Consider the following 9,529-nt stretch of genomic DNA (forward strand, 5'->3'; position numbering starts at 1 on the left):
CGTGCCCGGTATTGACATCCCAGATTCTTTAGGGTTGTACCTAAATAAAAAGATGGAGAAGGAGAAAGTCTTTTTTTTTTTTTTTTCCATCCAGGAATCACTTTCAAACCCAGTATCATTATTCATGAGTTTTTGCAACGTAAGCATGGCGCCCCTTTCACTTGCATTTTTACTTTCTGTTTTCCTAATCACTGTCTCTTGGGTACATTTTATCTGTCCCAAGCATCCTTACCTTCCCTTTGCCTGTCTTCTTTCCTTCTCTTCTGTCTCCCCTGTCTGTACTTCTTTGCATGCTCTCTCTCTTCCTCTCTGGACCTCTCTGGGTCAGGAAAGCATTTAGCGAGGAAAGCATCTGAGGCCAAACAGCATAGATTTTCTCTTCCTCCTCCTCACAGGTTCTTTCTCTGGAAGGGGGCTTCAGAGGAGAGGATCTTCTTTAGCTCCATCCTCTTGCTGGGCAGCTTGCTCTCCAGACAACTCCCTTGAACTTTTCCACAGCCCTAGCCTTCATAACTCCCCAACCCCAGCCCTGACCCCAAGATTCCAGGTCCTAACTCTGGGCTCTGCCCTGGCTTGTCTGAAATCAGGTGTCCTGGAGGAAACAGAAAGTCAGTCAAGAGTTAGGTTGCTTCCCTCGCCACTGACAGATACGTGAAACTTCGACCAACTAATTCGAACTCAGAAGATCAGGCAGTATGGCAGGATCGGAAGAGCCTGGGACTGGGCTCGGAAGATCTGCAGTTTGTCTAATAAAGGAGCTTGGCACCTATTGGAATCTCAGTCTCCTCATATTTAACTAGAAGACAGTTGAGCTGCTATTCAAATATTGATTAAAGTTGTTTTCCTGATAACCTCATAAGTCTACAAAGGAAATTTCCTATGGAATGTAAGAGAGAGTCAAAAGAGGAGGCAAACTAAAATCTTTATGTTGTGATATTGAGTATGTTTTGTTTAAAATGTGTCATGACTCAGAAATAGCTTTGTACTGCTCAGCAAATCCTGGCCATAAAAGAGCTGTGACTCCTAAATATTAGTGATGTTGACTCCTTGAGCAAGACAAGCAATTGAGTTCTTGGACGTGTCCGCTCCACCGCCACACTCCTGCAGAGTGAATCCTAGAAATGCAAAGAAGCTGCTGGGTTTGACGCAACAGCTATGGGCAGAGGAATCAGTGAAAACTGGCACTGATATTGGAGGGTGGGAGCAAGGTAGTGGGGGCAGGGAGGTGACAGGCTGCCCTTGGTGTCAAATCCAAACTGTGGGGTGATGCTCTGAGTCCTTTAGATATAGGAAGTATATCTATATCTATATCTGTCTATATCTATCTATGTCTATGTCTGCATCTGTGTCTGTGTCTAGCCCTAAATCTATATCTATATCTATCTCTATCTACATCTATCTATCTATCTATCTATCTATCTATCTATCTATCTATCTCTGTGTCTTTGTCTGCATCTGTGTCTGTGTCTAGCCCTAAATTGAAATCTATATCTATTATCTATCTATCATCTATCTATCTATCTATCTATCTATCTATCTATCTATCTATCATCTATCTATCTATCTATCTATGTATCTATCTATGTATCTATGTATATATCTATGTATCTATCTATCTATCTATCTATCATCTATCTATATCTATCCATGCAGCTATACCCAGGACCTGTTAGCACCTTATTCATTAGCAACCACATCGACTGGGGGCTGGGGGATACCAGAACTCTGAGGGGACCCTGCTCTGGAATCAGAGGTGTGAGAGAAGAGGATAGGTAGGCAGATGGTGCTGCTCTGCTTTTAACATTATCTGTGTTGAACAGACTTGCTTTTCATTTTTAATAACCTCATGTTAACAGTGTCTGGTTCTTAGAGTGAGCTGGAATAAGCTATCTTCAAAACTTCTCCCCACCATTTAGGAGGCATTTTGAAACAGTTTTCTGCTTACTGATCAGAATAGTGTCAAAGAACAAATGAGAGTATGTGCAAATGCTACTGCACCATTGACATCTATGAGAGTATGACGGTGCATACTTCCGTATATTTATGTGTGCCAAGTAATAGCAAAACAGTTAAGAGGCTATTGGGGGAAACTCGTGCATAATTTCTTGGGAAAAAAGTTTTCCTGAATTTTAAAAGGATAATTTTATTTTCTTGCAGTGGGCGGTTTTGCCCAATGCCAAAAACAAGTATGTAACAGTGTCCCAGCAGGGAAAAGCCACTCTGCCTCAGGCTGTTTTGTCCTAACATGTAGCCACAAATATTTCTCATATTGTAAATACCCTTTGTAGAATTCAGATCATGTAACCTTTTAGTTTTGAAATATTGCCATTTATGTGAACTTCTGATAATCTTTCAATGTCAGATTTTGTCCTGGCCTTGCAAATTTTTTCTCCCCCTTTTTAAAAAAGACCGTCATTTAGGAGACAAGAACTCAGCCTAGGGATGCTGGTTAGCCAGTGACTAAATATTCCAGGATGCCAACATAAACCTCGACCAACAGCGGGCCTCTGCTGATGTTAGGCAGCTTTTGGCTCTTCACATTTACTGAAAGTCAGACTCCAAAAGGAATTTCTTTCACTCTTCTTTTTCTTTCCTTGTGTATATATACTGATGGACAGAAAGAACTTAGCACAGGGCCTGGGTCATAGTAAATGCTTAACAAAAGCTACCTGTTAAGTCTGTCTCTTGTTTATTACAGGCATTGGCATCCTCTGAACAGTGAAGTACTGTATCTGTGAAAGCATTACAGAATGGTAGGAAAATAAACTTTGGCTGTATATCCAAGGCTTAGAAGGAATTAAGACGGGACAGAAGGAACTCAGGTTGCTGCCATCTGAGAGCAGAAGGGAAAGAAGAGGAACATTCCCCAACTCTTCCCATCCTGCTTGGGTTTGGTTTGGCTTGGTTTCCTTTGCAATTTCCATTGGCCCCAGCAAGCATTTAAGCGCTCTGAGTCCTAAGACAGAGTAATGGGATTAAAGCACATGACATATGAAAGAAAATGGCAAAAGAATTTTAGATTTGGTACCAGGGCAAGGATTAGGGCATTTCAGAATTTCTTTGTAAAGCTCTTAGAGATAGAGATTTTGTGTGAGAGAAGCAACTGCTCTTCGTTGGATTTTAGCTACAGAAGTGGTAGGCAGAGTCACTCCCGCAAGAATGGCACAATGCAATGGGTAATGTTCACTACAATTACCTTTCAGAGAGCGCTAAGGTAGTTTCTTGATGCCCCCCTCCACACTGAGAGTGAGGTGCCAGAGGGCAGATTGCTGGCTGGTGGCACAAGGAGTCATGGGAAGGTCATGGGCTTTGGGGTGGGACATACCTGGCTTCAAATCCACTTATACACTGTGTGATGTTTGACAAGTTAATGTCTCAGAAACTCAGTTTTATAGCCCCGAGCCAAAAATAAAAACACCTTCCTTGCCTGGTTGTTATGAGAATTCTTTGAGATAAGGTACACAAAACCTCTACAGATAGGCACCAACCAGTGCCGTTTTCCTGGACAAATTCATGATTTAGGGAAAGCAGTCTTTTGCCTTTTAAAAAGACCTACAATAAGCTAAACAGACTTAAATATGTTTACAGAGCCATGTAACCAGCTTAATTTACATAAAATAGAAACATTTCTCAGATACATAGCTGGATACTGAAAACTTCAGAACTGTCCTGGCCAAACCCAGAGGAAACCAAATATAGGGTAGGGTTATTTTTTTTTTCTTTTTCATCACGAAATTAGGAAATGGAGAACAGAAGCCTGTCCATTCTGGTAATAATGTTTGGTAATTCAAGGAAAATAAGACTTCCATTTTGCATTTAGTTCCGGTTTGATACATTTTTGTAGCAGTAGATTTTGGGGAGTTTTAGAATTGTTGTCCAAGACCAGCAATTCGTTTTTCCAGAGGTTTCACGGAATCAGGTAATGACAAAACAGAGAAAACTCAGAAATAAGATGAGAAGATTATTTCGAGGCAAAGTAGTGGTGGGATGAATCCCACCCCCCACCCCGACCCACTCCCAAGACTTAGCTGGTAGTAATCATAGTAATAATTATGATGATAATAGTGAGGATAACAACAGTTAACATTACTGGAGAAGTTACTGTGCAAGAAGGAATGTGTTAAGTGCATTTCCTATATTTTCTTTTATCTTTCTTTTTTGCCACAACTACACTTTTATTTATTTATTTTATTATACTTTAAGTTCTGGGGTACATGTGCAGAACTTGCAGTTTTGTTACATAGGTATACTTGAGACAAGAGTCTTGCTCTGTTGCCCAGGCTGGAGCATAGTGGCGCGATCTCGGCTCACTGCATCCTCTGCCACCCGGGTTCAAGTGATTCTCCTGCCTTAGCCTCCCGAGTAGCTGGGACTACAGGCACCCACCCACATTCGGCTCATTTTTGTATTTTTAGTAGAGACAGGGACCTTGCCATGTTGGCCAGGCTGGTCTTGAACTCCTGACCTCAAATGATCTGCCTGCCTCAGCCTCCCAAAGTGCTGGAATTACAGGTGTGAGCCACCGCACCTGGCCCATTTCCTATGTTTTTTCATTTACTCTCCCTAACAAATCTACGTACTATTTTTAATCCCTGTTCCAAAGTTGGGGAAACCAAAGCATGCTTAAAAACATTGTTAATTAACTAGTGAGAGGCAGACCATGAGGCCTCAGTTTGCAGTCCCTTGTGAGAAGCAGGCACCTAGTGTCTCTGAGATGCGCCTGTGTGAGCCTTCTACGAATAACCTTTTTTAGAATTAATATGAATTTGCTAATTATTTCTACCATTGCAAATTATTTTCCCAACCCACATTGCTGGAGTATTCTTTTAGATTAGGGTTTTTCAACCTTGACCCAATTGACATTTTGGAATTGATCAATTTTTGTCATATGGGCTGTATTGTATTGCCTGGGTTCAGGCTCTGTTGTTACCAGCCTCAGCACCACACTTTCCTTGTTGGTGTCCCTCAGGCCTGTCCATCCCTTTGTGGCCCTCTCCTCTTTAGCCGGATGGAAGGTGCCCTCTGCTCTCTGCCAAGCCCTGAATGATTACAATACTAAACACAGCAATAGTTTGTTTAGAAATAATGTCTGTGCCTGCCTCTTTAAATTACAGACCCAAGCTCTCTTCCAAAGCCATATTTTTCCAGCCTCTTAAATGAGCAGATGAAGTTTCCGACAGGTTGGCTCTGGGCCACATCAGATGAAGACATGCAGCCTCCTGTTTAGTCTTCTGGATTGATCGTGGTAAAGCAGCACTGGCCTTTGGGAAGAACAGCCTTCCTGTTCAGGAAAAATCCACGTTTGCATCTGTCCGCTCTTTTTTGCTTATGAAATCTCATTTGCCTTCCTCTGCAGTGGAGCACAGGTGAGGAAAATTGACCTCTTTGTAATTTGGAGCCAAACCATTCAGAACGTATAAATCATTCATTAAAATGGAAATAATTTACATTTCTTGATTGGCCCATAGCAGTTTGAAGCAAATTAGGTTGCCATTAAGCAGCTATCTTGGAGGTTTGTATCAGGGCTCTGAGGTTTCCTCTGTCCCTCTGAGAATGTAAAGGACTCCTTGAGTACCAGGGCCAGGCTACATCCGGCCTCACTCACTGGAGCATCTCAGGGAGAACTACTGGGGAGCATGAAAAAAGGCCAACTCTATTGATGGTAAAGGCAGCACATAATAAATATTCACTTTCGTCTTCCTTCCTTCCCTCTCTATCTTCCCTAATTTGAAAGGTAAAGAACAGGGCTAGGGGAAAGGAACTCTCAAAGGAAGAGAGAAACATTATAGATCTGGGAGACTGGAGGTGAAGTGGTGGGGTTTGTGGAGTCTCTGTGGCTCCTTTGGCTTTTGGAACTTTGGCTGCAGACTTTTTGGCAGTGTTTGGGTTCTGGGTGCCTTTGAGTGCACCCTTCCCCTATCTCCCCCTTCTCATGTCTGTTTGGCTGTGTGGAGGTAGTGAGGTGGTGGTTAGTGCCTGGTGGAAAAGAAGCAGAAGCTGCTGTGAAGCTCAAGGGAAATCATTTCTTCCTTTCTGCTAAGACAGATCATGAGTGCAGGGAGGGAAGCTGCACGCAAGGGCGCTGCCCACTGGCTGGAGCTGGGCTGTTCCTCTCAGGGAGTGAGGAAAGACAGAGGAGGCCCACATCAGGCTTCATAAACAAGAAGCATCTGAGTTCTTGAGAGTACGAAAGGCACATGGGAGGTTAGAACCTCAACCTTAGCAAGGTATTGCATATTCTAAAAAAATCCTTGATATCCCCACCTCCCAACTGGGTGTATTGATGACTGAATAAATGCTAAAGAAAGACTATAGGATGAAAATATCTTAAGTGCTACTTAACCAAAAAATGGAAAACACTTTAAAGTATGTGGGGAGATGAAGGAGAGAATTTAGTAATCCATTGGCTTAGTCCTTTTGGGCTGCTAAAACAAAATGCCATGGACTGGGTGGCTTATAAACAACAGAAATTTATTTCTGACAATTCTAGGCACTGAGAAGTCCAAGATCAAAGCACCAGTAGACTCAGTGTCTCGTGAGTGCCTGTGTTCCCAAACACAGTGCCTCTTTGCCATGTCCTCACTCAGCGGAAAGGTGAGGGCCTCTCTGGGGCCTCTTTTATGAGGTCACTAATCCCAATCATGAGGGCTCTGCCTTTATGATCTAATCACCACCCCAAAGGCCCCATGTCTTAATGGGATCACATTGGGGGTTAGGATTTCAAAATCTGAATTTTAGGGGGACAAAAACATTCAGACCATAGGATTCATTTAGAAACTGTTTCATTTACTTAAATGTGACCTATAGGATACTTTCTATTGGCACATCAGCCACTTTCTTTAGCACTTTACAGAAGTCCACTCTCCTGGGGTACGGAAGTTCCAGCACCTGGCAGGGTGCCGTGGCTCATGCCTGTAATCCCAGCACTTTGAGAGGCCGAGGCAGGCGGATCACTTGAGGTAGGGAGTTCAAGACCAGCTCGGCCAACATGGTGAAACCCGTTCTCTACAAAAAAAAAAAAAAAAAAAAAAAAACAAACGACAGCAACAAAAATTAGCCGGGTGTGGTAGCACACACCTATAATCCCAGCTACTCAGGAGGCTGAGGCATGAGAATAGCTTGAACCCAGGAGGCAGAGGTTGCAGTGAGCCAAGATGGTGCCACTGTACTCCAGCCTGCATGACAGAGAGGGACTCTGTCTCCAAAAAAAAAAAAAAGAAGTTACAGCATTGGTAGCTTAACCATTTCATTATCTTCAATAATGTTTGATTAATGAGCATTTTCATATACATATAAATATATACATTCATTTTGATTTTAAGATTCAGTAAAATTCATTTGAATTTACAACAACCTTATGATAATGTATATGGCAAGTATGTTATCTCCATGAGGAAATTTGTGCTTCAAGAAGTTAATGTCTTGCTCTGAATCATACAGCTAATAAGTGCTAGAAGCCGGCTCCTCTGCCAGTGTTTGGTCCTGTGCACTTCCCCCCATTGTGTACTATTTCCCCTGAAAATGGGAGAATGTGTCTGTTTCTAAGGACATTGTGCAATCAGAATTGTCTCTGAAAAGTGGGGTTTGGAGGCAGGAGCCATTGGACAATATTTGAGTCTGACACAGAAACTACAGAAGCTACCCTATTTTAGCAGAAATCTCAAAGTTTCTCTTATTAGCTGAAATTTTCTGAATCCAGAGAATTGTTGCATCTCTTTATGAGCTTGAGAGTCATAGGGCATGTATGATTATCCTTATTTTATCAATGAAAAACCTGAGGCTCAGACAAATTAAATAATGTGTAGTGATAAATTTGGCATTGTCCAAAGAGAGGGCTGGACTTGGCCCTCAGCTTCTGGAAGGTAATCTACATCATACCTAATAGGAAAGAGAGTATTTGTGGAGGGGTCTGCCCATGCCTGACAGTCTGAGGCTGGTCATACCAGAAGGACCAACCATGTGATTTTAGGGTTGAGCCTTCGGAGCAGTTAACCTGGAGGTTGAGTGTCAACTATGCTCAATCCATGAGGCAATCAGTCACGCCTACCTAATGAAGCCCTAGTAAAAACTCTGCCCATGGAGACTTGGGTCAGCTTCTCTGGTTGGCAGTACTCCATGTATGTTGTCATACACCAATGCTGAGAAGGTAACATGTTCTGGGGACAGTAGAAGCTTCACAGGTGCAGCCCTTTGTATGCTTTCCTTATAATAAACCATAACCCCATGAGTATAACAAACAGCCTTCAGTGAGCATCCTTTTAGTGAATTATCAAATGTGAGGGTGATTTGGGGAACCTCTTGACCTTGCGGTTGGTGTCAGAAGTGTGGGAGATTTTGTGTTGACTTTCCCTTTTAGCTTTGTAGTTGGGCTGTAACTCCTTGCAGTTGGTGTCAGAAAGTCTTGAGTGGACTTGGCAGTTTGAAGGACCATGTCCTCCAACTTTGCAGTTTGGCTAACTGTAAGTAAGTCACCTGTTCACAATCACCAGAGCCTGAGCCAAGAATAGAACTCATATGATTGTAACACAAATACATGTAAGTACATTTGTAACACAAAATGCTCTCACTAGCCATGTCCCAACCAGTGCTCCAACCTGCTGGAGCATCTCTCAGTGGAAACAATGGCAAACAGAGCATCTGGAAAGTGGGATGCCCGCAGTGGGAGGAAATACAGAGGGAGCCACCAGTGGGATGAAGCAGCAGGACCAGGTGGGAGTAATTGGGAGGTCTTGAGATTGGATCAGTTGGCACATGGAGGGAGCGAGATCTGTAACCTTTATACATCTGCAGGGAAGCCCTCAGCTCTACTGAAGTAGTGCTTCCATCCATCAAAAGCACAGGTGATGAGGCTCTCTCTAGCATTTCATCCAAGAGCTCTTGGGCTGATGTATGGCAGTCCAAGACTTCAGCTTGGATTCAGTCCCATTTCCGTAGGTTTCTGGCCTATGCCAACCCAGTAGGATGAGCTAAGAGATTACAAGATCACACCTACCTTTGCTCCACAGATCTGAAATTGTTGTTTTCCTCTTGAAATTTCAAAATTCCAGGAAAAGGAGTACAGCTGTAAAAATAATAGAGTGCTCACCTTGAAGCTGATGGCAGATGTATTATAACACAGTGAAGCAATCATCCAACACGTTTCATATTGCAAAGTGCCCAGGAGCACCGTGAGGATTTGTGTTCAGTCACGCCATCCGTTCTCTTCAAAGAGAACAACAGAAGCAATCTTAATCCTCCGTAAAATCTGCTATAATGTTCTGTTTGACTTTAAGGCTTTTTCATAACTGTCAGTTTAACTGTTTCAACTAACTTGAAGAGTCAATTTAGTCCAGCAGACTGGCTCTATGAAAAGCAACTGAAATTAGTTATTTGGGTACATTATCAGGTCAAGGGCATCTTGAAACTGTCAAGTTGGCTGTGTATATAGTTAGGGGGCTTGGGAAAAGCATGGAGGAAAGTAGATAATTAGGCACCCACTATATACCAGGTACGTTTTCTACTTCATTTAATCTGCACAACATACTGCATA

Source organism: Pan paniscus, chromosome 3 (assembly GCF_029289425.2).
Source record: "Pan paniscus chromosome 3, NHGRI_mPanPan1-v2.0_pri, whole genome shotgun sequence".
Classification (NCBI taxonomy): domain Eukaryota; kingdom Metazoa; phylum Chordata; class Mammalia; order Primates; family Hominidae; genus Pan; species Pan paniscus.